Source organism: Aphis gossypii, chromosome 2 (genome assembly GCF_020184175.1).
Source record: "Aphis gossypii isolate Hap1 chromosome 2, ASM2018417v2, whole genome shotgun sequence".
Lineage (NCBI taxonomy): Eukaryota > Metazoa > Arthropoda > Insecta > Hemiptera > Aphididae > Aphis > Aphis gossypii.
Window position 1 is genome coordinate 57,010,400 of NC_065531.1, and position 25,140 is coordinate 57,035,539.

A 25,140-nucleotide genomic window follows, 5' to 3' on the forward strand; every position below is an offset into this window, starting at 1 on the left:
AATTAATAATCGATATCTCATACAACGCAGTAGGTATTAATACCATTAGCGAAGCATCATGGTAGATAACGTCTAGTCGTTTACCCATCCCGAACATGAAAAAGTAAATTATTTAAATCCATTTGGTTTTATGATTTTTAAATAATATACTTGAAGCTACGAAATTTAGAGAAAATTTAAAAATGTTTAATTTTCTGTGAACGTATCACGTAAGACGAAACTAGGTATATAATACGATTATAATTTATAATCAAATACTAAAATATTGTAAACCAACACCAACAACATACCAAACCTATAAGAGGAATAATTTTAGTAAGACTTTCCTATACAACACATTATCAGCTGCTCCTCTCGTAAAAAAACTCTGGGTATACCAGTAAATATGAGCAATATAATAACTGAACAAAAAATATTTAAAAAACTACATATAGTATATAATATATATTATATTTCAATGTTACTCAAGATAGGAACATACTCTAAAACTCAATAAAAAGTTAAAAAAATATATTTATTTTGATAGAATCATCAAATCCATTTATATAAAAAATTAACAATCAAAAAATCTAACAGAACAGCAAAACTTACTCAGAAAAATAATTGAAATAAACCAAGATAAAAACTAATATAGGAAATGTACACATTAACAAAAAATTCAATTAAAAAAACACAAAAATACAAATATTATATACTTTATTAAATCACAGCTAGATCCTGCAGATGAAATATTTTTTTTGTTTTATACAAAAATAATAAAACCATTATTAACTTGTGCATTAAACATGAACAGTGTATGCGCTTTTACTAATCAATCGGGAAAATACAAATTAGCGAAAATAAGTAAATTTTATTATCATTGAAAAGTTTTTGGATCGTTTGAAATAAATAGCTATTTTAAGATACAAAATTATTCTGTCTATTATTAGGGATAATTAATCACTTCAAAAACTTTTACAATAATTTAATACGAGTAATCAAGTATTAATAATTAATATTATGCATTTCAAAATAGGTGAAATACATCTAAATGCACTCCTAACATTAAACTTCGATGCCACTAAGAAAAACAGACAGATTTTAAGACAATTTTTTTCTTATAATATTATATATAAATAATAACTATAACGACCATGGTCCGTCCATACATGTAGTTATATCGTTGTAAAAACATTAAATATGTTAACATATAATTAACTAAATAAATAAAAAAATAATAATAACTGCACGTTTAAATCTTCGGAGAATGTAATTATTTTCTAATGTGGTTTTGTCAGTCATTCCAATTATATTAACATTATTTCTTTGAAAAAAAGTTCGTTTGTACAATGTAAAATATAATAATTACATATAGCTAATATAAATGAAAAGACTAAAACGCGTTTTCTAATTCTCTGTATAAAGGAGTAACGTTGAATGAAGTATGAAAATTGGCAATATTGCTCTAGTATAGTTAAGTTATATATATATATACTATATAGAAAAAGGTAGGGGTACCTATACTTACGAATTATTAAGTGTGAATAGTTTTGTATTCAAGAAACGAATGGAACAATAGGCGAAAGAGTAAAAGTAGATAGGTACCCGTAACGCAAAATAATTATGGTTTATAATATTATTCTTACATTATGCGTTCCAAAAATAACGATTACAAATAATAGGGGTGAAGAATTTGGTAAACACGCATACGTATAATATATTATGTATATTATATAAACAATGAAACAATATACCTTATTTTATGAATGAAAAGCATAATATGATACGTATAAAGATAAAAAATTATACTACCAGAACATTCAGCTGATTAATACGGAAATGTAATACCTATGTATATATTATTATATGATATTATAAAAAAAACATTTACTCATATTATTAAAATAGATACACTAATATTTTGAATCCTTTGCAAACGCTCAATCACAAAGTATTGATATAATTATATTACGTTACATTTTATACAATTATTTAATGAAATTAAACAGTTTTATTTTAAAAAAATTAAAATTATTAGATTTTGATCAGACGTTGATAAAAACTCAATGAATTTTAATTTAAAATATTCAGTTGTATAGTTACTTTTTGGATAAAGTAATATGTTTCAATTTATGTTCAAATAATGAGAAATGAAAATTATATACGGATGTTGACTAAAATTGATGAGAGATCCGAAGGTGTTAGCATAGGTGTACGCTTAAAAATATAAAATGAAAAAGATATTTTCAAATTGATTAAATTTGATTCCAAAAAGGTTATAATATTTTTTTGAACTATGATGTTTGCATAATATTAATTTCATCAAATATATAATTATATATCTCAATACAGTTAATTAATTTACAATGCAATTAAATTGTGTATCATAATATATGCTTATATTATCAAATATGAAATAATATCTAGATTGAATTAGTGAGTCGACCCGTGAGTAATTGCAACAGCATAATTAAGTAATATGAATAAAATATTATATATTTGTTGGAAAATGTAATACTCTCCATATGGATATTAAAATATAATACTATGTATATTTTATTTTTTTAGTGAGTGCAACTATGCTTGCTTTGTAAGCATTAGTTGAAGTAATTAAAAAAATATAATATATTTAATATGAATTCGTACTACTTGAGATTGTAATTGTAAATTTAAGTAGATAGGCGTTAAAAAAATCAACAGATAAATAACTATATTTATTTATTTTATTGTGGAAATAAATATTAATAAAATAAAAAATACATTTATAACCTAATGGAAGTTATTTTTAATGATCAAAGAATAATTGGATGAAGTCAATTTCAATTAATATTTTGAATTATATATTGTTTTGTTATCTACTGACTACTACATTGAAATGTGTGAATTATTATTGAACAATTTTGTCATCGTAAAAATGTTTTTTTTTTTTTTTTGATAAAACCTTTTTTTAAGTCTAAAAGTACAAAAATGTATTATACAAATTTCCTTATTATTGTAATTATAAAAACAAATCATTTTAACATTTTAAAGTATATATTCCTTATAATTTATATGATAACTTAAAAATTCTGAAAATCAGAATTTGAATAAATTCGTCATCTAAGGAAAAACTGGAATGAACATATTATTATGTTTGATAAACCATTCTGTATATTGTATTATATAATAATATAGTCGACAGTTGGCAGTTTTGCAAGTCTCAAAGTTATTAAACCAAGTACTTATAGTTGTGAACATATAAATGTGTGGAAAATTAATATCTTTCCACTCAAATTTCAAACTCGTTGATGCAGTGTACCATAGTTCGGTCATTAGTGTCTTAAAATCGGGCTTGCAAACCCTGTAGGGGGTCGTTCGCGTAACACGTCTGACAAACGCATACAATGAAAATAAAATATAATAGTAATAATATTATTATTGACACGTGTTTTGTTTGCCCTCACATAATACGACATGGTACAATATTAACGCCATAGGTACATTTAGCAGACACAATAATATTATATTACTCGCATAACACATATATGATGCTGTATAGCCGAACCTACGGCCGCCGACGCCGTCGCCATTACCGCAGGCCTATATAATAGTGATTTCAAAATCATGTAACGGTCGTTGACTTTACACGTCGTCGTCTTCGTCATAGACCTACAACAACTACTGTTGCTACTACCCGAGTTCGCATAATATTTTCGTATTTCCTCGGCAAATGCATACTTACAAAATCGATATAATACGAAATCGGTAATGTACATAATATAATAGTATACGGTATAATATGTCAGGTGGCACGTGTAGAGTGCGTGTGTGCGTATTGCGCGCGTGTGAGGGTCAGTGGTTTTGACGACGACTGTTATTTACTGTTATCGACTTATCGTTATTTTAATTTTAGGCCGACGAAATCGCTCTGCTGCGCGTACGTGTGTATTATATATTATATTACATTATATTCTGTGGTTGCGTTTCTCAGAGGTTGGCGGTGGAGGAGATGGTGTGCGGAGGCGGAAAACAACGGGTGAGACCTAAAAATCACCGACTAGCGGGTGTGTTGGTATGCCCGTAAGCACGAACAGCAATTACATATAACATAATAACAATATACACGTATGCGATTCGGGGAAAATCGAAAAAAAACATAGTTTGAAAATTAAAACAAAAAAAAAAAAAACGTAAAAGCATATATACCTATATAATATTATATAGACTACAGCTAACTAGAACATGCGTTATTTTTAAACAACACGCATTTCGTGTGTGTGTCGACTGCCTGGTCGTATGTCATATACAGGTGAACTGAGGAACATGATATTATTGATATTAAATAATTATACACAACTCCGTGACAACGCGTTATAATATTTCGTTAGAAACCATAAGATCGGACAGAAAAAGATATTTAGATTAGTTTTTGTAATAATTAAATCATAATATTAATATTAATCATTTATAATAGTATTTGACACTCGAAAAAGTTGTCATCAGAAATTAAATCATATGACATACTAATTAGATTTGAATAATTTAACTGTTAAAATAACTACATTGCATGTATTACCTATAATCTGTAATGCATCTGTGGCCAATGGTATAGGTTTAGGTCTCATCTTAACAATAAAGTAAAAATAAATAAATGTCCAACATATCCAATGCCATATTTAAATACTAACATACAAACGTCACTTCGCTGATAATTTAAAGCTTAAAAATCAAAACATCGTACAGTGACATTCCGGATGTCCAAGTATTGTATCTTCCAGAATTTTATGTAGGATATCATATAGGGAAGAAACAATCAAATTGGTTAACATCTAAAATATAAAACTTTAAAAACTAACAAAAAATAAGATACTGACTAAACTTGGTTTACTGAGTTATTTTAGTATACCAGTTTTAAAATCCATTCATTCATTAATATCCATTTTAAAATGGAAGTTGAAACAACTTTAAAATAGGTAATAAAAAAAAAAACAACTATTGCAAAATCAATCATTTTCTATCTTGGAAACAGATTCAAAATTTTAAGAGTTGTATTAATTATTATTAATATTAGTTTATAATACATGTGACGACTTTTATGAACAAAAAATTTTAACGTCTATAGGTAATATAATAGCTATACCGTTAATTTGTGATTATTGTGATCGTTTTTCTATTGCATATTATAAAGGTAGGTCTAATAATATAGTACACATTTTATTTTACTTATTACAATATACGTATTGATATAATTAATGGAACAAAGTAATTGTTTTGAATTGCATTCACCTTCAAATAGAAAGATAATGTTTAATATGAAAACCAATAAAGTCATTATATTATACCTGTTTGTAAGGTAGATTAAAAGATGTTACAAGATAACCCAAAAAGGAAGATTTCTGACTTACAGGTTATAACCTGATTGGACACTTATGGCCTATATATGTGATGATAGTTCTAAACACAGTGGTAAATCAAATATATGTGTATTGTGTATAGAATTTTTTAACTACTTCACGCGATTGAAACAATATAATATATTGCTTATAAGTTATATATAATATCACTACATGTAAGTATGAATTAAAACATAAATAATAATTATTAACTAACATATAATTCAGTATTCACTGTAATAAAAAAAAAATAATAATTATTTGCTGCATAAATGCATAATATAAGAAATAATTGAATTTGCATGTGTTTAATATAATATGTTGACGATATAACTCAAATAAACTCAATAAAATATCTATTGCTACATTAAAATTAAATATGCGGTTTAAGTACATATAATATGCATAATAGATCAGATTTAAAGTATTTGCATACACAGCTAGCTGGAGTCACTAGACTTCCTCCCTTATAAATAGAAAGCGTTTTTTTTTTTTTGCCAAAGAGACATTCAACAGCTTTTAAAGTCCATTTTCTGCCAAAAAATGTATTAATTATTTGAAATATTATTGAAAACCTACTAACCTGAATCCATCAATTTGTAATAATCCCGATGTACTCGTACTAACTCACGTCGAATCCTATCCTATAGTCTCTATAATCAAGGTTTTTCATTTAATGTCAAAATAATACATACAATTATAAAATTATTTATGTATATTCATGAATATTTATAAATAATAATATTAAAAATATAATATATATTCCACCTCAGAATGTGTATATACAATCGTTGATGAATTAATTATTATTGTTGAAGTATATGAGATGTGACAACGACTCGGTGCTTTGAACGGTCCAACGGGGTTTAAAGTATAGACCACTGAGTTCTAACTACGACTGACATACTTAATCTCGAGACTCAGTTAACATAGGTTAAAACGCATCCAATAATAATAATAACCAATAGAAAAGTAGTATAATAAGTCATAGCACGCTGATTGGCTGTATGATGCGAATATCCACAAAATCCCATAATTAATGTTGTTGTTTAATAATAATTATTATTATTATTCATTTAATGATATTATAATATATTTCCCGGTTGTAAGAACAATGATATTAATGTAAGAAAATTTTATCTTTCATTAAGTAGGTAGGCATATTGTCATAATTATTTATGAGAATTTATAAACACCTTAAATTATTATTATTTTGCGTTGGTTATAAGGTATATGTACACTTTATAACATTTTATGATCGAAATAACTATAAGACAAAGAAACAGCTCCACAATTTATTATATCCACGGGGTCGGAACACGTGGACTATTACGCCGGCTAGTAGGTATAATATAATACAGTAATACAGTACAGAGAAATAATTCTGTTTGAACTTTGAAGTGCTACAAAATTAAAAATTCCATTTACAAAGAATATTTTTCATAACCTAAGTTTTTTATTTACTTATCAGTTGTACAATGCAGTCTCAATTTTTTTGATAGTCTACCTACCTTAATTATTTACAAATTTAGTAAAGTAAAAAGCATATAATATTCCGGGGTGGATAGGGCTATTTTATGTTACCTAGAATTACATTTAAAGGCCTAAAATTTGTTGGCTCGTTTCGCTTACACTGCATTTATAAAACAAATGTATATTCTTACTCTCATATTATTTTATTTTTTTTATCATACAAAATGTATAGATACCAATCTTACATTATTTTTGCTGGTGATAGAAAAAATTAAAAACCAACGTACATTCAACAGTTGCAAACTTCATGTGAACTATTGTTGAATAAGGATTTATAATCCAATTATATGTGAATTAACAAAAGATAAAATAAACAACACAAATAGTTACAGTAATAATTACTAATGATTTACTATAAACAAAACACATAACATATTTAAGTATGAAAGGTAAATTATTACCTTTGAACAATATAAGTACCTACTTACTATGATTAGAAGATATACATAACATGAACATATGCAATATTAAAATGTAACAATATTATGTGGTTAAATTTCTCTAAAAAAAGGTTTCTATTGTTCGTAAATTGTGCGTAAATTGTGTTTTTGTATGAAAATAAATTGTAAAAAGGGTAAATGTGTGCAAAAGAATTGTAGCCATCACAGTGTAGGTACATTTGTTATTTAGTTATCTTGACCTTTGTATACAAAAGAGTAGTGGCCTTATGATTCTGTTACAAAAATATATGATTGCATGATTTACATATTTTACAATAACAATATTATGCAACAAATTTTCAGTATGTTGTAATCTTCTATTATAATTTAATCATATTTTCGACAACTATTATGTGCATAAATTCACTTGAATGGACCTAACAATTTTTATGGGTTTATTTTTTAAAATGTTTGTAATTTTAAAGAAAATCATTGCTGCTGATGGACATTTATTATTGAACGTGCTTATAGGCTATAGCTAATATAACAAAATAAAAATGTGTGATTATAAATATACTATATGTATATTAGTATGCCTGTACCGTACAGGCTAATTGGGGATAAATCGACCCAGTTAGATTCAAAAATCTAGCAGCCCGCTTATTTTTTTATAGAAACACTTGATTTAATTTGTCTCAAAGAAGTAACATCTAATTAATGCTATACTCTAATTAATCTCAAACAATATTTAATTTTTTGGTAATTAATATTTTTGATAGTTAATACCTATATAATATGACATATATTTGCTTTAATGTAACAAAATAATAATTAGACATTTTGATAGGATAGTATTATAATTCATATTGGGTCTCTTACACCCCAATCCCTTAGGTCTAAGCTGGCCCATAATCTTATAATTTTCACCAGTTCAGGAAGATAAATCTCCCCAATTCCTGGCCAGTCCACCACTGACTGTACGTTTGTTTCAAAAGTATTGTTAACTGTCTATTCGATTAGGTCAAGTCCTAGTTTCGATGTTGACGATTAATGTAAATATAATATACCTATTTCCTTAAAACTATATAGTACACTTTTGTTATTTTTAATGAAGCACATTGTATTTATTCAATTAAAACCAAATCCCATTTAGTAGGAATATAATATAAATATTTAAATATATATGAACATTGAACACCATTATTAATGGACTCACGTTTTTAGACTATGAACATCACAATAGAACAACTTTGGGTGTATAACAATAATTGACTCTGACGAGGAACCATCAATCTTTCTTATAAACTATTTAGATCTAATGTTGATAATATATTCCTCTATACGATATTAAAGCCGTAATTTTACGATTGTCCAGCGTGTGTATAACAATCATTACGGGCAACCCGACAGATTCCATTTTAATAAGGTTAAATTATACATTTAACTATAGAGCGATACCTGAATAACGCAATTTAGCACAACAAACCTCGTAGTTATCGCCAACAGTAAAGTTGTCATGACTGATTAACTCGCTATACGTTTTATGATAATAATTTTATAATGTCCCGTCCCTGTGAAATGAATGTTATAGATTTTTCGTAGTTGATAGTGCATTCATTTTTGTTGAGCCTAAACAACACGCGAATAAGTTTTAATTATAGTTATAATAACAGTGTCAATCATACAAGTATAAAACGCCAAACAAAAAAATAAAATAAAAATAATGCATTTTTGTGTGATATTTATCAACATTTGTGAATAGGGAAACTTATCTACTACTTTCCTTTCAGAACGAAAACCATGATATTTTATATAATATATATACACACCAAACAATCAGCAATCAGTTTATTATTATAAAAGTGAATTTAATTAAAAGTTGAATTGTATATTCATCATCTGAATCCGCCAAAACGCGTAAATTCATCTTTATGCATTAATTAACAAATTAACATTTCTTAATAATAATAATAATAATAATAATAATAATAATAATAATTGTTAATTCAATTTGGATAACAGTTTAGCGTGCACGACGGACATAAATACAATTATAATGAACTTAACTTAATTATCAAATATACTTAATACGATAAAGTTTGTATAATTTGATTTATTTATTTAACTGATTCTGTTTGCATAAAATATTTCGTATATTTCATGAAATGTGACATCGGCTATTTAAACGAAATTGCTAATCTTCGTTCGACTTAGCGGTCTCCATCAGCAATAAATTTAGATCCCGTTTCCTCGTAGTTGCTTTTTGTTTTATACTTTCTTCCGTTGCCACTATTTATTACTATTAGTTAATGCTTTTAACTATACATATAATATAATGAGATTGAATATTTTGATAATACACAATTTAAAGGGTAATAAAAGCTCATATTTTACATTCAAAAAGTACAATTTCATGGAACCTATCAATATATTCCAAAACGGAATTACACCGATCAGCGTAGTAATCATATTATTAAATAATCGGTTTACGATTTCAAAATATTTTCAAAACATTTCAAAGATGACGATGTGAGATTAAAATGCTTTAAGCGTTTAATCGTTTGAAATTCAATCAATATAATGTAGGAACTACAAAAGCAGTATAAATACAGATTTTGTAGTAGAGAAAATTTTTTTTAATAATCAAATAAATAAGCTATAGGAATTGAACTTTTTAATTCGATCATTGGACATAATATATGTTAAACTAAAATGTAGCTAATATATTCGTATGTAAAAATATATTATTGTGATTCTTTAAAAATGCATTGATTCAACAAATATTAAACATTTCGAAAATATGTTTTACACAATTTGAATACGTTTTTAATTTTATAACTAAAAAAGAATATATTTTTACTATTTTTTTTGACATTCCACCGAATTACTACCTGTAAGCTGTGTATAGTGAGTTATCAGTTACTCCTCTGCGTACAAATTGTGCACCGATTATCGTTCTTATTTCGAGTAAAATATATTTATAAATATTACAATTTTAAAGTTTAGTTGATAGGATTGGAGAACCATTAAAAAATCTAAATAAGTTTAATCTATATGAGTGTATTTAACAATCTCATATATGAACATGAACATATTTTATTAGTCTTAATGATTAGCCGATGACACTTGAAAATAGTGAAAAGTATAAATTCAAAGATAATAGAAATACTTGACATAATTAAAAATTTTAAAAATACTTACATATCATTTGAACACAATGCAAAGTAATTGATAGTTTAATGACATTTAGAGAATAAATAAAAAATCAGTATAAAATTATATAATTAATAACCAATAATATTTAGAACAATTATTTTTGTGTTATGATATGAAACTAATTTTTCACATATTAAATAAAAAACATTAACACTTTTCACATAAAAACTGTTATTTATTTTACGAAAAGTGTTATAATATTACATGATCTTTTGAACATTTTTTTATGTAAGTAATAACACAATAGTATTTTTTTATAAGTGTTCACGTTCAGACGATAAAACACATATTGTATTGGTTTTTATTCAGGTAATCGCTTTAAAAGTTAACTAAATAAAAGCAAAATTGTCTTTAGTATTGTTATCTTGTAAAAATTTTAAACATAAAAATAATCCAATTTATTAATTTTTATTTAATATTATTATCAAAAGATGTTTAACAACCAATCATCATATATCACTTATATCTGTTGTTGTTTTTTTTTTAGATGACATCATATATGATATTAGAGTGGGCATTGGGCAGTCACTACTGTCTATTAACTAATAGAGTAATAATAACAATTAAAAGTGTCATCATTTTTCATTATATTATTGTATGACAATATACTAAATGATTACTAACAGTTACTTAAAAATTTTCAAAAATTAAATAGTTGCAAGTACAATGTAGTACAATTTATAGATGTATGATAAGTAAATACTTTTATTTACAATAGTACCTTCTACCTACATTATATATAATACAAATTTACATCTTATTCCTTTTAAATTAAACGTATACACTTTTAGGATTATTATATTAACGTTTCAAACTCTTTACTTAAATTAAATAAACAATTAATAACCGTAGTAAGTTTATCAGTAACTTATATACCGAACAAAACACATTGTTATCATTCTTGAGTTTAGGTTTTGTTTTGCAAATAAATCTTGTTATTCGTATAAGTTCTTTAGACACTCAAACAAAATCATATTCCTATTTTAAATAATTAAAACATGACTACTTTACTATATGATTTGTATTATTTGCTTATGATATACTTACAATTTACAAAATATAATAAAAGCGATAGTACATAAGTTATTTAACAATACAAACTATGGTAATGGTGTATCGTAGATTCATATCGTTTTGAAAAAGTGTAATTTTTTGTTAAAAATATGATAATACTTATTATACGTGCAGAAAATAATGAAATGGATACCCAATAATCTTAAATTAACTTCTGATTTGAAAGTTGATATTTGATTAAGTTTTATAATAAAATCATTGTAATATTATTTATGAACTTTTTTTTTTTTTTTAAGAACCAAATATTATTAAACTTATAATACATTTCAATCTTGAAATCTATAGGTTAGGTTAATTAAATAGTTAATATACTGGCATATTAACTGTAAGACATATAATAATGTATAAGATAATTTCATTTATATTATATTATATAAATTATAATATTTGATTGTTTTTCCAATCGCGATAACTATATAGAGTGTGTACGTATAAGATCGATATAAAACATGTAAATTCCCAACAGCATCATAACATATAACATGGATGAATAAATTCGTCCGTAGTGTATTTTTTACTTACCGAAATAACGATCTATGTCGATCATAATTTATATCATCATAATTTTCCATCATTTTTTTGATGTTACTACGGATCAATTAAAATCAATAATCAATATTAATCAATCAATATTGCAATGGATTCTTGTAGAGCATTTAAAATGTTAGGGTTCCTAATCCTAAAGTGTCTATTCAAAGACTTCAATTTAACTAAATCTCTAAAATCTTTATATTGTGCTTTAGTTCGTCCTATTTTAGAATATGGATCTTTAATCTGGGATCCTTACACGGTTTCTCATTTTGATTAACTTGAATGTGTTCAACGACGGTTTTTGAGATTTGCTTGTTTTGTGTTAGGCATTCTCAGTTTAGCTCACAATTATATTAATATCATTAACGTACTTGACCTGCCTACTCTTGCTGAACGAATAGAATATTATTAAATATAAAATTTATTTGTGGTCTAATAAATTATTAAATTGATTCTCCTTGGTTGCTATTCCAAATAAATTTTAAAGGTTCTTCACATACATCTCATTGTCAAAAAACTTTCCATATTCCTACCGCCAACATAAATTATTTACAAAATGAGTCTCTGAGACGTATAATATCACTCTTCAAAGAGGACTTCTCATTTGATTATAATTTATTTTAATATTTGTACTTTTGTTATTATACCTATTACTTATATTATTTATAATTTTTTCAATGTTCTACAATTATACTAATATTGTTATACTGTTATTACTTTAATGTTAAAGGGGAAACCAGTATATTTTTAATAAATAAGTAATAATAATTATCATTTTTAAATTAATGTATAATATTATAATAGTGTACAAGAAAGAGAAAAATATCACACCGATGGTAAAAAATTTCAGAATTTTACCAACACTGATTGTTTATTCTAAGATTTACCTAATCTCGTTTGTAAAATTACGTATAACAAAAATCATTTGGAGTTTGACCAAACTATTGTATATAACCTAGGTTTCACTAGTATTCGTACTTTTAATGTAACATATATATGTATATATATATACACACACACACACACACACACAAATAGGTAAGTAAGTATATTACACTGATAAAATAAACTATACTGTCAAAATTACGGCAGTAATGCCGTCTCCATGTAATGACTACAGCAATATAACCATCTATAACTATCACTGTATAGTAGGTAGAGTAGCTATATATCAGTACACGTTTGCGTTTGTGTTAGTGTAGGTGAATAAAAATACATATATGTCTTTTAACCACAATAACTCTAACTATCGCTTATTTTAAGTTGTGTTTTCCGTGTGTTTGTTGCGTATGTGAGGTCCGTTAATGATGTGATCCTGACCAGGTAAATTATTATGATTGATCAATACGATACGGAACGATGTTCTTATATTTTTACCACTTATATTTTCTATATCTGCTTTGTATTATAATATTATTTTCTCACTCGCTTCGTCATCTCTTCCCGGGGTTAGGTTAGGTTAGGACTGTGGGCAAAATGATTTATCAGGTTCCATTCGTAAACATACATACACACGTAAGCACGTATACCTTCCATATATATATAAAAAGCGTTGCAGAGACGTAAAAAGCTCTGAAAATATAACGGAAAAGACGACAATACTAGACTAATAAATATAACTTTAAAAAAAAATCTTGGAGTGTACCGAAATTTTTCCAGGAAAATGTATATTACAATATATTATATGTATTGTATGTTATTCGATACATAGGTATATAATACTACTTTACGGTATGCACATATTTTTTTCGTCGTTGAATTTAGTTTCAATTGATAATGAAATAGGTTTTGGAACCCCAATACAACCTTTTACGAACACCATTATAAAATCAAACTTACAACAAAGATCGACGTAAAACCCAAAATAGTAGAATTATGTTGTGTAATATAATACATGCATCGATGTAATATTTTTTGAAAATTATTTCTATCGTATTCGGTATTTTTTTATTTTATTTATAGTTATGTTTTATGCGTATCATGTGATTTGAAACCTATATTATACACAGGATTGTAATAAAATATAAAGAATTTATATGTGAATCTCAGAAAAACGCAGTTATTTCTCACGCTATTATTTAAACATATAATGTATCAGTATAACAATATAAAACACATATATGTATAACAGTTATATTTAGATACTTATGTTATTAATTAAGTAATTTTTTAAAATACTAAAATTAGTAATTAGCTAAATCAAAGTAAAATAACGCACTATAATAAATAGGTATACTATTCACGCATAAATAATAAATTAACATTTCCTCTGATTATTTTTTATACTCAAACATAATAAATAATCATTTTCCTTGGACTAAGATTAAATTATAAAAACCCCATAAAATGTTACCATAAAATATAACAAATCTAGTAGTTAGATACAAATCACTTTGAATGTATGAAATTGTAAACATAAATGATTTATCAAATTTAATATTTTAGTACAATATCTACAACACTAAATTACATCAAAATTAAGACTGAATAAACTTATCAAGTATAATAAACAAATTATACATATTTATAATTATATAAACATTATAAATCTAACTTAACCTATGATTATAATAGGTAATTATAAAATACATAAATAATATTCAACTTTTAAATCAATGAAATTTTCCAATTAGAATTTCGTTATATGATGTACTCAAAACTTTTTTAAAAAAAAACTTCAGTTTATAAACTATGTACAATTAATACTACTATGTAAATAAATATACTTATTATTATTATTTTTTTTTTTTTTGGGGGGGGGGGTTAACCCTAAAAAACTTATAACTACTGAGAAATGAAAAACAAAAATTGAATAATTTTATAAAGTAAAATGTTATTTCATTTATTGCAATACTGCATAAGTCTATTATCTTTTTCAATAACCCAAAACCAATGCTGCATCCATCACACTATAATGTTATTATATAAAAATAATATTTTAATTTACCTACTCAAGTTCTTTAATTGACTTTAATTAAAAATAATATAAGTTATAAAATTATATGTAACAATTAAGTATTCGATGTGTTTACTGTTTACATTAGCGTATCTAATAATAATCATTTCAAGTACTTAAATAAAAACTAAATAAATATTTTACCTTAATCTAAAGAAAAATATAATATGTTTTAATTGTCAATTTAAGAATTATGAGTATAACAGATTATAACTTAAGTACAAAATCTTATTTTATGTTCATGTTTTGAGCTTAAGTCAATACTTATTTAAATAAACTAAAATACGTAGATTCTATATAGGTATTGTGTTTTATATTAAAAAATGTTCACAAATAAAATGTAAAGTTATTTTATTTATAAATAAATAAAAATAATATAATACCTATTGTTTTAGTTAAATGTATAAATATTGTTTGCATATGACAATATTTTTAAAGAGTGAAGTAGATTTTTGTAGTGGGTCAACGAGGATTTATCAAAATATAATAAAAAAATTATTTATTTATTAATTATATATTATTATGTATTGATAGATGTACTAACCTTCGATGGCCTATTGAAATCTGAAATATCTACAAAGCATTAGAATTGAACATCGTTAGTTGATTTATACACCCCCCTTTTATAGAAATTGAACACTTCCTAATTTAATTTTTTCTGTTCTCAAAATTTTACTTTTTGGTAGTGGTTAAAGACGATTAACGTATTTAGGCGACCCAAAATTTTAAAACTCGAAGTATAATAATTAATATATTTATTCAATTAAAATGCATTAAGTTTGTAGAAAAAGAAGAAAATAAAAGTAGACAACTAAAGTATTTATTTCTAAATTACAAACTAACCAATTGCATAAGCTATTAAAAACCGACGATTAGGTTTCAAAAGAGTATATGAAGCTTGTGTATAATATAAAAGTACTACAACTAAATAAATGTATTTATTTTAAATAATAATTTTGCAGCCGCATCTATTATGAGTGATTTGCAGTTATTTATTTAAATTTTTCATATAATTATAGATTATAGAATAAGCCGATACCAAATACAAATAATGTATAAAGTAATAAAAGTAATGTAATTATCAGTAAAAGAATAAAAATATGTATAATGGTTAGTGGTTAGAGTTGGCTCATTCTGATTGAGCGATTTGTTCACTAATAAAATATGTTATTGTTAATACAATATGTATAATATTTTTATAATACGATTTATAAGTAATTGTTTCGTTTATTTAGTTCACTGTTGATCGTTTTAACAATCGAAAAAAATATTGTATAAAGAAACACATACAAAATATTATAAAAATAATAAATTATCTACTGAAATTATAATATATATAATATAGTATACTAGTAGGTATTAAACAGTATAATATCATCAGAATATAGGAAATCATTTCAAATGAAAGCCAAATTTAATATTTATTTGTTAAATTTATAGTTATTTTTAGTCACATTGTTCAATTGAAATGAACGAAATAAGTACCTATTATACATATAATATTTAATTACAATTTTAGTACCTATTGATAAACTATAAGAATAGTCTCTATCTAATTTTTTTATACTTGGTTTCAAGTATTATTGAGAAAATGCATTAGAACTGTAAATAAATCTTTTAAAATTATCTCAATGATAAGAATTTAATATTTTGAATAAGTATTTTTATACTTATTAGACTATAAAAAATGTAATATCTTCTTTGGTGTACTTGACATCTAAACATAATTGTTTGAGTTTATAATTAGATTAAAATTAAATTAAATTTTATTCATTTTCAAAAATCTAAATCGGTTCATATTTTATAAAATTAAAGTTTGGGACGTATATTTATAGTGCAATATAATTATTAATCTACAATACAATTACAATTATAAATTAGTTTAATTATTAACATATTGTTATAATTAAATTTTCTTACAATCTAAGTTTCAGCTATTTTATACTTAAATTCCAGCATAGATTCTATATACCTATATATATATAAATCAATTCTTGAAAATGTAATACAAGAACCCTAAAAAATGTATTCTTATATCCGTTTAAAAATGATAAAAATACAAAATGCACAATTTTTTATATGATTTGAAGTTAGAATTTTGAAACCACAAACAATTTTAAACAATTTTGTAACTAGAAATTCATAAAAATATTTCTTTATATAACTAAATTTTGAAAATATAATATAAGATTATTCAGATTACTAATAAGTCATCAGTATCAAGAATTCATATTGAAAACATATAATCTAAACAATATGTATAGACAATTATAGTATTTTTATAACATATTATTTTAAGTTCACATTTGGATAAAATGACTTTATTTTAAAAATATTAATTATTTTGTTATAATTTAAAAATATTCGTGGAAACATAAAACTTTTACGTGTGTGTATTATATTATTATTAAATTTATTATCAATTATAGGTACTATACGCAATGAATTTTTTATTTATTCTAAGATATAATCTATTTATACTATGAACATATTTTTGCTGTTTTACGGTATTTAAAAATCATTATTAAATTTTTACTTACGTAAGCTGGTATATACAAAAATTAAATATTAATAATAGAATAAATGCAATATCTTTGGTAAAATTTAATATTATATCAACCTACCTTTATACTAAAAATAAAATATATCATAAAATACCGTCGTCTCTCAGAATTCTTCTTTATTTACTATGATAAATATCATTAGACGTCATTAATTTCGGGAAATGATCCAAAATTCACCCAAGTAGAGTATCATATCATTTAGATGAGAAATTATCCAACCATTTAGTGGAATTCATAAATTATTGAATGAAATGGAAGTAAAATACCTCTACAACAACGGTTATAATATTTACTTGAACAATTTAACTCAGAAATTGGTTGTAATGTTTTTTTTCGTATACCACTATTTCTATCAGTCCAAATTAAACATGGATTTACGGAGTTTGTCTATTTATTTGTCCGATATTTCTGATTTTCAGACTATGTTCTAAGTAATTACACTATAGAAGATGTCTAATCTCTGTCTTCTTTACTATTGGCAAAATAACTAACTGACGAACCTTGTACTACTAATGGGCTATAATATTTCACAGTAATTATAACTTATAATTTTATTTAATAAAACAAAATTTAATATTTATTTTAAACATTTATAAAACAATTTAACGCCACATTCGATTCAACAAGAATCTTTACATTTTCTCTAAAAATGAAAAGCAAAACGTATTAGTTTGTATAAATTTCATAAATATATATAATAAATAAAATCACCCTAACAATGTACTATAATTATAGTAGTTCGTGTGAATTTCACCCAAATGATATGTATAAATTCAACCAAACAATACTTAATTTTGAGCCATTCGTGCAAATGAAACCCATCCATATTATTAAATTTAAATTTAACACACCCATTATAGTGATCCATTCGACACAAATGTAACTCACTTGCCTACCTTTTTCATTCTTATTTTAAATTTAATACTACGATTAAATAATAAAATATGGAGTATGAAAATTTGATTTATGACTGTAAAACTGAATACTACTAAAATAATTATTTATTAATTTTATTTTATAATTGTTTTCGTTTGCCATTTATAAAACTTGCAAAATGCCTAAAACCAGGGCAATTTAAAATAAAATAATAATACAATTTTCTCATCTTCAATTTCTTAATTATACTTCATAATATTTTATACGTTTTTGTAAGGAATCCATAAAACATATTTTATCGATAAATTATATGAACCACATCCTATTACACTGCAGTTTGATATAGTATCTTTTTTATTATATTTTACAGTAATTTCGTGAAATTATTTTTATCACTTTGAAATCTCGAGAGTGCTTTCAACCACAGAGGAGGTCATTTTTCACACATTTAAATAGAGACCCATTTAGTCATTGATATTTGAATTCCCTTTTGGCCTTATACCTCTGTCTACTGTTAATATAAAAGCAATTCCTATCCATTACTGTGACAGCTTCAGCTGATTTGTAGTAGTATAACTCCTTTAAAGTAGCAGCTCATTTTTCTTTGCTAAATTCGTCCAAATTAGATTATTTACAATATTTATATTTTGAGACCTTCACAACTTAACATTTTGATCACCTATCAACTGTATGCAAGTAATATAATGATGTGCATCTAACACTATCTATCAACAAAATACATATTTAAACTCACGTCAAATAACTTAGTTATTGTAAGTTTTATTCAATCAAGATTTAAATGCATATTTTTTTTATTAAAACAAAAGAAAAATAATACCTATATAATATTAATTCGTGAGTCTGTAAAATAAAATAAATAGTGATATAGTAATAGTGATAGTGAGTATAGTATAGATTAGACGACTACACAGACAAAATATAAATATTTTTTTATTTATACTGGAAGGACATTGTCAAAATACAATACAATAAGAGAATTCTATGTTTCCATCAAGATAATAAAAAATCAAAAATGACATTTAAGGAAATTAGTTAGATTTATCTCAGTGGGTGTATCTTTAGGGTTGTCATTCATTGTCAAGTACATTTAAATGAATATAAAATAGTTTGTAAATATTTTTCACTTGAAAATAACTTCCAAAAAAAAGGCAAAATTGAATACAGCAATATCAACCATAATAATATTTAAATTTAATAAATACATGTTACAAAACATTTTCAAACTATTTGAATTTTATGATTCAACTTTGTAGATTGTGAGATTATTTGAAACATTAATTTATTTTAATTGCTTACGATTTCGCACCTAATTTTGTTCTTTTTATGATTAAATACCTAAAATAAAATGTATAATTATAATATAAATTGATTGTATTTATTTAAACTAGTTTTAATTTATACATTGTGTTTATTTATTTGTCAGTATAATAATTTTGCATTTCTCTTGCACCTAAATATATCGCTGTGTATAGAAAAAGTCAACCCAAAGGATGCCACTATTAAAAAAAAAAAATAATAATAATAAACATAAATATTTATTCTCTCATTTTCATTTCTGTGAAAAGGCTAACTAAAACTAAAAAAAATAAACAATAAATATAATTAATTGCACATTTTTCTCTAGTGTGCACAAAATTATTGAATTCGTTTGTACAATGCTGTATAAATACTGTAAATAAATATATCATTTATTTAATTAACTATGTCAACATAGGTACCTACAATCATTTTACAATCTTAAAGTATTTTTATGTATTCAAAAATTACTGTAAAATTAATAAAGGTAAATGCATATTTTATACGACCGTCAATCGCAATAAAAATGTATTATTAATTAAAATATATTATTTTCTGATTTACATTTTTCCTTGTGATTATTACAGTGATGAATCCCATTGTCTATACGAGAGCGAATATAATCACTAGGTTAGTGAATAGATTTTAACTCCTCAATTCCGTTATACTCAATATACAATAACTTTTATTTTTCTTAAATAAATTGCGTATTATATATATAAAACGTCCCCCGATGTATTTATCAAACAAAACGGTTCGGAAATATTGATGACATTTTTCTACTTTCTTCCTAAAGTTTGGTTGTTAAGGTAATGTTTTTTTTTCTAACAGCACTTTTTTTTTAAATAATAAGACGAATAATGAATAAATTAGAATATTGTTGTATTTCACTCAAAGAGTACCTACTACCTACAACTTTTTTTGCGCAACAGCAATAAAAGAAAATTGAATTTTCAGCGCTTTAACCTTTCTGTACTCATTCGGCATTCCACCTTTTTTTTGGATAACAATAAAAACAAAAATTACCAACAATATTGATCAAAAAATAGAAACACATATAATATATTTTGCGTAAGTATGACGAAGTTTGCATTTAGATGGGATAATTTATCGTAAAAATAACGACACTAAGTTGTTGTGGATAAACGAATTTATCCCCTTCCATATTACTTCCGTGCCCAAATTTGTATTACGCGTTTCTTTTCAACCAAGAAATTTATGTTTTAGACTAGGGATAAGTCAGTATAGTTTTTCTAAAATGAGGTCATACCAAAAAAAGCATTTATTTTTATAGACACGCCTTTCATTTACACAACAATTTTAAAAACTAATATTTTAACGCAAAAACGACGAAGGACTTTACTATAACAGCCAATTTTACTTATCTTGATCTATTTTAACAAATATTCATATTGTCTTAAAATAAAATATCTTAAATGGTTCTCGTGTATAATAAAGGGTATTTGGATAGCGAAACCACCCACTGTTATATTATGTATATTAATTAAATCTTGATGATATTTTATAAGTGCTATCATTCATTATAGTACATCTACCATCATCTCTGTTTCAAGTTTAAGTACTGTAAATAAGTATACAAAATTTAATTTTGAATTATATATTTCAACATTAAAAAATATTGCTTACTTAATATAATAATACTAAATACATATAATTTACATAATTATTATTAATGTAGTGTATAAAAAAATTGGGATATGTACTTGGATAAAATTTATAAAATATTAAATACAACCAATTATTATTTTAATAATTTAATAGAAATACAACAAGTTAAATGTACTTTTTACTAATGATTTTAAGTATAGAATTTTTAAAATATTTTAAGTAATACCCAAGTGCTTAATACATACGTAATTATGACATCTACATTATTTATACATTATTATTAATTCAAAACTAACACACCAATATAAGAAGACAACTTACGATTAAATATTATACAGCCAACCTTGTAATGTTTGTATTATAATATAATACAAAAATATAGCTTCCTTGATTTGATTTTTAAAAGGTTTCTGGATTTATAAATACATAATTTGGTTTTAAAAAGAATCATCCAGTCTTCCATCAAGTCCATATAATTTTAGATATTATAACCTGTTCACTAAAAAAAAAAAAAATCTGTATTCCTTATTATGTAGCTTAGGCGTTCAATCATGTTTGACACGAAAGACATTTTTACAAAATAAGATTATTTCCCACTCATTTATACTTTAACCATAACTTCTTATCATAACATACTTTTCAAGTGTACTGTAAAGACATGCTATTCGCTACTGGTACTACTATCCTATATAATGCAGGTGTTCTTCAAAATGTCATTCACGTCCCAACATTATACAATATATATTATACTGCTGAAATACCACATTTCAAACTTGCAAATGTAACTTCCTACGTATAAGACATCTGTTTAAGTTCATCCTATCTAGATATAAACATTGCAATTAATTATCATTAAATTAATTTAAATTATCTACAAATTGGGTTTATGCATTGAAAAATAAAACAAATTATAACACTTTATTTCCACCTAAGTACTTGTTGAATACCATTTTATAGTTTTATTTTCTAAATTTATCGTACAATAAATAATAATAATACTTGAATAGTTATTTAAATATCATATGATTATTAAATCTAAAGATTTTATTTAAATATATATATATACACGAATATATTTATAAATGAAATGTATTATTTTTTTTTTTAAAACCAATATACTCAAATAATTATGATAATAAATTGTAATATTTTACCATGCATTTATATTCTCTTCAAATTAATAATCGCATGCTTAATGTAACACAACAATTATTTGAATTATTTACATAAAATTATAGCGAATAATTACTTTACAATTGACACTATTTAATTTTATAAATATAATTATTTTATTATTGTTATAAGATAAAATATATTGTGTTGCTATAAATTAAGTGTTTCAATATTAATATTTATTAAGATAGGTATACAAATAGAAACAAATTGTTAATTTGAAATTATTTATTACCATAAATTATCAATTTACATTTCATATTAATAATTAAAGTTAAACGATATCATTTATACATTGAATATTATACTAAAAATACTTAGTATACAAAAATGACCATATAAAACTATGTTTATAAATGCTAATAGCTTTATGACATTATGAAAAAATCAGCACAACGAACGGAGTGATTTTTTTATTGAATCTTCGCCTTTTTTAGGATCATTTTACGTTATATTAAAAATTTGAAATAATGGTGTTGTTGCTTTAATTTTAAACATCGTACCTAGTAGGTAAAAGACGGTTTACAAAAAAAGAAATCAACTCGATGTACATATATATTTTATTAATCATTGGTATAGTCACGTAATGTATACTCATTACTTGTTTTTCAAATTTCAACTAAAACAGCTAATCATTTAATAATAAATAAAATAAAACGTAAGTACGATTATTATGCATTTAAAACTTTAAAATAAGTTTTAAATTTTAGTACAAAATATAAAATATTTGATTTTATGAAGACACAAAAAATAATTAAAATAGATCTATAATTATATTAAATTAATGCACAAACATTGTATCCAATGAACAACGGTACTATTCTATACAAAGTTTCAATTTAAACTGACCCAAATAACAAAATGCGATTATTATTATAAAGCAATGTTTTGTAAAAACTCTTGTTTAATGTTTATATAATAATAGCTGATTGTAATAGATAAAACATAATATTTATAATTTTATTTAGGTTCTATCCATAATTATTGTATAAAACGTAAAATACAACCGTGTTTAATTAAAGAAAATCGGTTAAGTAAATTCTAATTACGTAAAGTACTTGAGTTTTAAAAGTCTTACAGTACTACAGTCTTACTGGCGTCCTTGAATTTCACCCTACCAAGGTCATTTAAATGATTTAGTACTGAATGTTTTGGGCATCGGATAGATAGAAGACTAGCCGGCTATAGGGAAAACACTATTAAACACAGTGAGGCACACATATAATATAATATATAGACAATAAACTTGTAAGTACAGATAATTATAGTAGATTTGAATCGTGACCGAAACATAATCCTAACAACAATTATATGGTTACAGCTACAATAGACGTGAAATAATATTTCTGTTACTTTTTTGCGAGCAGATTATAGCATTGCAATTTTGAAACAGGCAAATAATTTATTATTAATAATTATATTTGATTTTATACCATTCACCCATGTCCTATATACACAATATATGATTACTATTATAGTAAAGTCTTAATAAAAAAGAAAATCAAATCGATTTTTGTGATTTATATCTGAATATTTTTTATAAAAGAAAATGCGTATAATTTATAACTGATCATAACTTAATCATATTTTTTTATTTTTTTTTTTTGGTTACTAAATTAATAATAATACATTATTGATTGGTATACATTTTAACCGTGTTATTATATTAAAATCTGTACGTGACATAAAATGCGTTAAAAACTTATGCTCAATCGTCCATTGCAAATTCGACATTTAATACTAAATTACATTTTAAATAATCAATAGTAACCATGTATATAATCCAAATATAAATCAGATTACGTTTTAAAATGATTATAAAAACAAATTTGTTTGACTAAATTAAGTTATTCTGTTTTATTTTACTTGCGCTCACAAGCCAAATTCGACTGATTCTACTCAAGCCTTAAATTCTTTTTTATTTATTATTTATGTAAATTTATGTCAGAATATCTAACTGAACTCCACAACTTTTCAAATGCATATCATTTCTCGTTTCCATTTCCTGTCTTTGAATATTTTTTTCCTTTCCCGTGACCCTATATTCCTTCTTTATTCTCCGTAGATGTTTTACGTATTGTTATTTGATTCGATAAATAATTATTTTGATTTCAAACTGTTTTCATCTTCCGCCAAAACTCAATTTCACGGTTCCCTAGTGAGTGCTGGTGTTGTAGTTTTTGTTATGCCAGAGTGGTTTCTCGTAAAAGGGGGAATTGCTAAATTGAGTGTTTGTAGTGACATGTGCCGTTAAAATTTTAGTAAAGGAAACAAAAGGAAATCGCTATAAGTCACAACCATCAAAACTGTTAATGGATTTTTTAAGGGCGGACCAAAAAACAATTTTTTAATCTATTTTTCCAATGTAAGAAGTTGTTTGATAACAAAAACTCTAGATTTAGTTCGAGATTATTTATGTTATTGTTACTTATTGAATATTGTTAACGTATAGGCACAATCACAATTTAGATTTGACTAGAGTTTTTATATTATAATAACTCAATAGTCTTATTGAATATATACTAAAGAATAATCTTATT